This window comes from Eleginops maclovinus, chromosome 7, assembly GCF_036324505.1.
Source record: "Eleginops maclovinus isolate JMC-PN-2008 ecotype Puerto Natales chromosome 7, JC_Emac_rtc_rv5, whole genome shotgun sequence".
Classification (NCBI taxonomy): domain Eukaryota; kingdom Metazoa; phylum Chordata; class Actinopteri; order Perciformes; family Eleginopidae; genus Eleginops; species Eleginops maclovinus.
In genome coordinates, this window is record NC_086355.1 from 17,368,314 (window position 1) to 17,377,131 (window position 8,818).

Consider the following 8,818-nt stretch of genomic DNA (forward strand, 5'->3'; position numbering starts at 1 on the left):
TATTTATTTTCAGTGTCATTATCCAAATTGAGTTATTTTGACAAGCAATAATATCTGATGCAACATGTTTCTTCTCATGGTATAAAAAATGCAACCTGACAATAGCTTGACATAAGCTCCAGCAAACAAGCACTAGACCTAATAGTGAAGTAAGAGAAAATTACAATTGATAATACCATACAGAGGAGCTGTATTTGATGAAATTAAATTGGCTTAGGAAATATGAATCGACATTGAGGTTTTTTTTTTTAAATGGGATCTAATAAAATAATGTAGTTTATCCTCTAAGGAATGGGATGTGATGGCATTGGTGAACCTCTGAAAAAAAAAAAACCTGTCAAATACTTTTCTACCTATGCACAGCTGTACTTAAAGGGGCCCTATTATGCTAATTTTCAGGTCTTATAATTGTATTTTGTGCCTCTACTGTGAAAAGTTTCTATGCTTTAATGGTTAACATGTGCTTTATTTTTTTCATACAGCCTGTACTGCAGCGCCTCTTTTCACCCTCTGTTGGTCGGATGAACAGCTCTGTTCTGATTAGTCAACTGCAAAGAGATGTCCCAACCCTTAGCCTATCACGTACAAAATGTTGTACAAATGAGTGCTAGCCAATAGAAGCATTGATGTTACCTATAGGAATGTAACTATGATCAAGAAGTAAAAAAAGGAATCCAAGGTAATGTGTGAAATCGTAATAAGTATAAAGCAAGTGCTGCATGCGTAGGCATGACTGCACAGTACACACTGAAGCTGAAAGCATGTACAGTTTTTTTACTACAGACTCATTAATTACCTTTTATATCTCAGTTCCCTAAATTACAATGTCTTATAGTGAATGATTGATTTTTCCTGCTCTGCCAATGCCTGCCTAAATGTCCCCGCTCAAGAGCATCACAAAGATAGTGCAACAAATGACTGCCAGTTTGGAGATAAGCGTTTTATGATAGGTTAAGTAGATAACTGCAGGTATACTTTATACATGTATACAATCTCCATATAAAGGCCTAAGCTATGAGCAGTTCTGGGGTACCATTGCTATATTTTCGACTTTAAATTAGGAATATCTAAAAAGGTAAAGAACACCCCATGATATTAAGAAAACAGGAAATAACTTTATGGCAACATTATTACAGACCTTGTCAGCAACTGAAATGCTACCTCAATGAATGCTGCTAGGAGAACAGAAAATGTCACTTCCTGCAGAACACTCATCTCATAGCACAATGCAAGGACTGCATTTGCATGTTTCAAGGGGTGACAATGTCATTTGCATAAATTTAATGAGTCCGTGGACACCTGCGGAAACAAGCTGACATTGTTCAAAGGCCTTTTTTTCCCCTTATTACTCACAATATTGGCCCTGGCTTGCAGACAAAGCACGGTTACACAGATAATCAGGAGGTTTGACATCACTGTCACAGAAAGGTTGTTTTCTTTGGAATGGAAATGCGTGCAGGACGTGGAATTTTATACCCTGCTAAATGGATGACATAGATGGTTAGGATGATACAGGTAGGAGGACTTGTTTCTCTGGGAGGAGCTGGCAATCACCGGTCACCAAGGCTAGTGTGTAACTGCTAGCAACGCAGGGCCCCTCAGCCTGTGGTATTTTGATGAAAGACGTTCAACTGTCAGCAACAAAATGGGCAAACTAATTACCAGTGTAACCTGATTTCCTGGTTCCCACTCTTCACAGCAGTGGCTCTCCCCAAGCACTGGGTTTGATTGTTAAACTGAGAGAAGGTTATGGGTAGACACACCAGAGACTGAATAAATGGATGGGATTGAGTATATGGAAATTAAATAAATATGCTACTCTTATTGGCAATGGTTCTGTGAATTCAAATGAGGGAAAGAGGGTCTCTGTGGCAATGACAACAAGGATTTACATTCTCTCTGTCAGTCAGGCTTCTCAGGTGGATCTATGGCACTGTGCTACACTGTAAAACAGACTTTGTGTCTTCATGTCGGGCAGATACGAGATGTATGTCTACAGCAGCACTTAAAGTTTTTTTATTGGCAAAATTGCAGCTGTACTTTGTCCTGGTCATTTACATTTTCAGCAGCTCCTGTTTGTGTAGCTACACTCAGCAGCATATTGTTCTCCCTCCTGAGTCCTTTATTAAATACTGATGAAACAATGGTGACACATAAGCTCTCCTTTGTCAGGCCTGAGCTAAGTTAATTAATTAGCAATCCATGCCGCAGTGCCAGGAGGTTGTTGATTGTATCGTTCTAAGCCGTCATCCTGTGTAAATTGACTGAGATTGAGATCTAACAAGGCTTTGACCTGGATTCCTTCCTAACAACCTGATGTGTGAAACATTGATGAGGGGATTTAGTTGGAGGAGGCTAGAGGACATGTTATCTTTAGCCATGCCATCACCTCCATTAGCTCAGAGGAGCGAACGCAGAAGTGGTGAGAAATTCACTCATGTGTTTTCATAATTATAGAGTATTGGTGAGCAACCTTGAAAAGATAGTCTTTATTCACTTTACTGGTGTGTTGCCAAAACACGAAAAGATCCCTGCACGCTGATTGAAATGCAATTAAACCATGGTAAGGAATTTACGTTTCGGTCCTAACTTTGTCTTCAACTACGTCCTTCAGTTTGAGTTTGTTTCCATGGAGATTACCTCCTCTGCAGCAATGCGATGCCTTTTAGCTTCATCAATTGTCATTCAACTGTAGTGTGCAAGCATAATATTCAGGAGGTGTCTTGTGACCTGCTCATTCTTTTAATGAAAACACAAGTACAGTAAAGCATAGCAATTGGTTCCATACCCTCAGCAGTAAAAAGTCACTTTGGTGGTCACACAAAAGTGGTTTGTGAATGCATTGCCACCTCCACGGGCCATCTAAAGCTTTAAGGCACAGTGACTGTCGAGTGAGCAGGCCCCATGGGCCAGAGAGTGAGGTTAGAAGTCTGTTCACTCTCAATCCACATGCTCTTGTACAGAATAACAAACACAGCATGCCAATGCAGATGAAGCACTGTATTCAGAACATCATACTACAATCAAACACTGCATCTGAATACAGTGTTTTGATCATTATCGCATTTATGCTATACATACAGACCAACATCTGGGAACTGTCTATGCCGTCTGTGAACAAGACTGCAAATGTAACATTTCCAATCCATGTTCTATTTTTGGCATTACAATAAAGTTAGTGGAGGTCTGACAAAAGATAAGATAAGATAAGATGGACCTTTATCTATCCCAGTGGAAAAATTCAGGAGGTAAAGCAGCAACTGAGTGTGAGTGAAAAACAGGACAGATTCACAAGAGGATAATACAATTAAATATAAGATTATATACACACACACACACACACACACACACACACACACACACACACACACACACACACACACACACACACACACACACACACACACACACACACACACACACACACACACACACACACACACACACACACACACACACACACACACACAGGTGTAGTATAGTGTCATGTTAATGTTTACTGGAAAAGAGACGAAACATTATGTTTGCCTCACAAAACAATAATGCTCAATGCAATAAAATATAAAAACGAGACCTACATCTAGAACGACAAATCATGCTTTCCAAGCCTGTATGCATGCATGTATTGGCGTTTTTCAACCTCCACCCATGTCCACAAAGGTAAGTGACTGCACACCACCTAAAGCTTAATCATAACAAGACATAACAGCGCTTCCTTCCAGGTAAGGACTCTCCCATCCATGACCTTTCAATTAACATCGGCACCTCAATTCCCTCTTGGTTGGTCTACCTGCAAGTGCCATCTGACCCCGCTGCTTATGTCAGGTGCAGCAGCTCGAATTGTTTCCAACCCAAGTTCTTCCACACTACACCGCTCCTCAGCTTCCTTCACTGGCTTTTAGAAAACTGCACAAACGCGCTTCAAGATACTGTTACTGGCCTACCATGTTGTGAAAAGATTTGGTCCTTGCTACATCCAGGATATGGTCAAAAATACTCTCCAGCAAGCGCACGTCACTGTGCATCAGCCATTGGGCTTACTACTCCCTCACTGTGAGTTGGATACAGGTAACCTATAACTAAAACATGCCATTTTGCAATCCTGGCTCCAAAATAGTGGAACGACCTCTCAATGGAAATTAGGACAGCACAAAGTTTATGTAGTTTTTGAAAGGATATCTCGGCAAGTCTGATTTTAATCATGTCTTCCACTCATTCACAACAAGAGGTTCCCCTGAGTGATGAAATACTTCTGTTGTTATTTAATGTGCTTGTCTGCTTCACTGAATTTGCTCATTCCATATTATTTTAGTCAGTATATGATTATTCCCCCACAGGCTTTGTTTTTTTCTAGCTAAGCCTAGGAATTCCCTGTGCTTCCTACTGAGCGACATCAAACTGAACTGGGCCTGATTAAACAGCATGCCTGAAACTTCATAAAAGAACTTGAACCATTTAACCTTCGAGAAAGATCCACTGGTAATTCATTCTTCTCCCTTTTGCACCATTGTAATTGTTCACAATAGGGGGTGAAGTTAATTGTAACACAAGCCACAAAGCCAAGACCTTGTTTCTATTCAAAGTGACAACCATGCTTCAGGGAAAACAATTACGTATAATTGCCACTTCAAGGCATCTCTATATAATGTAGAACAATCTTCTAACAGTATCCTGTACGTTTGTTGTGTATCCCGTCAGCTTACAGAAATGTCATCTTGTCAAACAATTGTCAAACTTAGAACTAGGCATTGTAGGTTTAGCGAGTTTCAAGAAACAAGGAGGGTATGAAAATATCTGCTCTGTGTATACATTTTAGGACTTTTTGGGGCAGCTGGCAGCCATTAGATGTTATGAGAGCTGGGGAAAAACTAAACACAAAAATTGAGCCATGGCTTCCTGACATCCTTGTTTACAATTGCCAACCCTTATGGTTAAGACAGTCAGTACATAAAATCACAGTTTTACAGAGCTATTTGACTTACTGCAAAGTCAAGATGCCACTAAACTTCGAACAACCAATGGTTTCAGTCCTGAAGGGTACTAGTCATCAAGAAAGCAACTTTGTGGGGCTAATCCTCAAGCTGCATAGAACTACGTTTTCCACAAAGTTGCACTGAAGCTTATAACAAACACACCTAAACGTTTTGTAATAAAGTTGAGCTGATATTTCTGGATTTGAATTGCATTACATTGTTGACCTTTTGCCAGTGTATTCTAACTATAAGTGTCAGCGTTGCAGGGAATAATTCATTCATTCATTCATAAATAAGGATGTGGACTGCATGGAGAAACTTTGATGGACCAAACTCAGGTGTCTTCAAAGCCGCAACTGACAATGTGTGTATAGGAGATTTGCTGAAAATGTCATGAAACCTACATTTCAATGTTTATCATAAAAAAAGCAATTCTGATAGTTTTTATGCCTTTTCCTCAAATTCACACAGGATGCTCAAATTGTAGAGATACTACAATTATAGCGAAGCCGGTCATCAATCACCTTTATGCTATGTACGCGTTATCCTTTATACACACATTTGTACACCAAATATGAGGTAGTTCCTATAAGGCGTACGGCGCCTTTAGTCAAGGTTTAGTAGAAGAAAATAATTGTAATTACATTTTACCCTAATAATATAAAAATAAATGTGTGAAATGAATATCCTTAAATTCTAGTAAAATACAAAAATGCAACATGATAAAAACAATCATGATAAAAAACATCTACAAAGACATTTACTAAAGAAATCTACGGAAGAGGATTAGGGCCTCATGAAAAAATGTTTTGGGGGAAGTCAGAATTTCGTACATCCCCACAAAAAAAATTCATGTTGCCCTAATCGTCTTCCGTAGAACTCAAATCAATTCTGAATTATAAAAAAAAAACATAAATATTGTAAAAAATAGTAAAACATTATTTAAACGAAAGACATTTTGTTGTGCACCTAGATTTAATTGCTTAGTGAATTCCATGGATAGTTTAGATGTTCTACAGGAAAAAACTTTTAAGGTTGCACTCTAGTAACCTAAAAGACATTTGATTGAGAGCACTAAAAAACCTGCAATACTTAAAGGACTCATTTAAAAAAGGTACTGCATGTTTATGTACCAACTCTACATAAAGATCTCAAGTGTGCAAATCCCCATACATTCTTGGCTTTTAATTGGAAAGTAAACTTCTTGATGGATAGGGTGCCTATAATTCAGTCCCCTGTGATGCAGCTTTTGCCGTGTTAGCAACAGGTGAGTGAGAATGAGCCCCAGATCACACAGGCAGTAGTTGCATGTCGATGAGTGGCAGGTAACTGGAGTGTGAGGTAGATGAAGGCCCTCCAGCTGGATGCTGTCACATGTGGTAGGACTGCTAGCGTAGGGTGAATTCAAACACTTACAACGTGTAAACAAACAGCAACATGCGGAGGAGTATATTGCATTATTATAGTTTAAAATGTTGACAGCAGGTTGCTGTTTTACTACATACAAAATAGAAATGATTAGTTATGTTGAAATACATTTACATACCTCACAGACTTGCTCCACCACCACACCACTTCCTGCTGCCTTCACTCATAAGAAGCCGACCTCCTGTCAATTCCAACACTGACCAAGCACAGCATCTGAAGAGACAGAGTCTTCTCCCCCCTCCCAAAACAAATCAGAGACTGCACAGTCCTCCCCACCTTCAAATAATTGATAAAAACCTCACCTTTTAGACTGGTTTTTAATGTGTGATTAGTGTCCTAGGGTTTAATGTTGTTGTGTGAGCATGATTTTATTTTGACTTGTATTTGATTTTCTTTAAGCTGTTTTGAGCACCTGGAAAAACAATTGATAAATAAAATGTATTACCAGGTTCATTGTTAATATATGAGACATAAAAGCACACTATTGGGCTGATTTTGTTTTTACTAGATCTCATTTAGCTTTCTTAATTTTTGTTCATTTTCAGGGTGTTGATTGCGCTGGATGGTGCTATACACCTGTCAATAGTTTGTTAAAAACGTTATATAACTTCATCTCCAGAGCATGAGTTTTTAACATGTTATCTTGCAAACTTGCTAACTTGAGTAAAGGCGTTACACAAAGTCGCTATGTACAGCAATAAGGTGATAATTGGTGCAGACCTATTAAACCTGCTAGATGGTGAAGGCAGTGTGAAGAACAAGCGCATGAATACATGCAGTAATCAGCCGACCACAGGACAAAAACTCTCATTAGGACAAAGGACGTTCATTCAGAGTTGGATGTCATCTTCTCAAGAAGCCAGTCAATAAAGCCTATTATATTCAGGTTAAAACTGTGAACAACTGAACTTTCTCTGTTTAAACCCATTATAATTTGAAAATTGTAATATAAGATATAGTATTATTATTAGTGAGGCCTACAAACCCTTGAAGTCTTTGTGAGGAACGTGCTGTTAGTGTAGGAATTTTTTTTAGCATTAGTTTATGTTCGCTGAAAATAAAATACCTTTTTCATAGATCTATGGGTCCGTTGAACAAAGACTTACAACTGTCAAAAACAATGTCAGAGAGAGAATTGCATAATGTATCATAGTAAAGTCACAATGACATACTTCATTTTTGCAATCAGAGAACAATTAATAATGGTTTGAGGTGCAAAATGCTTCCGATATTTGTCACCATGACAAAGCTGCATTTAGGCTGAAAACCGCGAAAAAACTGCAAAATGAGAAATATTTTATAGTGTTTTATAATGCAATCCCTCTGTTAGTAACCTACACTCCTTAATGGCTTTAGTAAGAATGTATAATATTTCTGCATGTAGATTTATATTGTTCATTTGGTCCGTTCTGTCGGGATATCTTTGGATTTAAGCATTTTATGCTATCCGCCAATATCAAGAGCCAACCAATTTCTTTCATATTGCATTACCTCTACAGTAATTGCTTGTCTGGACACATTCGAGGATATTTTGATAGGCCTTGATATTCTTCAGATGTGCTGACCTCAGGTTCAAAGATGAAACTAATTTAAACCTCCTGCCCTCGAGAGTCCATCCCAAGACAGTCATTTGGATGATTTTCAAGTGGTCGAGAGATGCCTCCGGTTAATTAAAAATTAACTTCAGATGATTAATTGACACCCTTAAGAGGAGGATCCTAACAGGCTTCCATTTGTGTGTGATAAAGACTGGTATTTGACTTGCAGTAGCCAATAATGATCTCCATCAAAATAATAAAATTCAAGGCCTATTTCATTTTTTACACTTTTACTGTGTTACATCATCTGTAGCTGCTTTTCATGTGACATCAGTATTATACTGATAGATTTTGCCATGTATGTGATTTATAAAAAACATATCCCTTATCTAGACCTACCACCACCCCTATCTTGGTTTCACATTCTGTCTCTGGAGGAAATCTTCTTAAATGAAGTTGTAACTGCAGAATGTCCGTCTTCAGAAGTGAAAATCACTTTTGTAATGTGTGAATAAACTTTAGGCTATTATTTCCTTTTGTCAAAGTGATTATCATCACAATAACATTTACAGAAAGGCAGCGTATCCTGTAACCTTTAAAGACACTCTTAAATGTGGCTGACTTTTATGGTTATTTACATTTTTTTTTTAATAATTCATAACTATACAAGTAAAATGTTTTCCCTTTGTGACAAAAGTTTTCCTTTTCCTCTTTCATTCGTGGCTACATCGAAACCATATGACACACCCGCTGGAACCCTATATTTCAAGATTTTCTCCCAGGTCAAGTGTGTGGAATTTCAAACCATCACCATCAAGCTAAGAGAAAAATGTAGGGCTGTTGATCTGTCATTTAAAATTCAATGTGATTGCTCTGTCA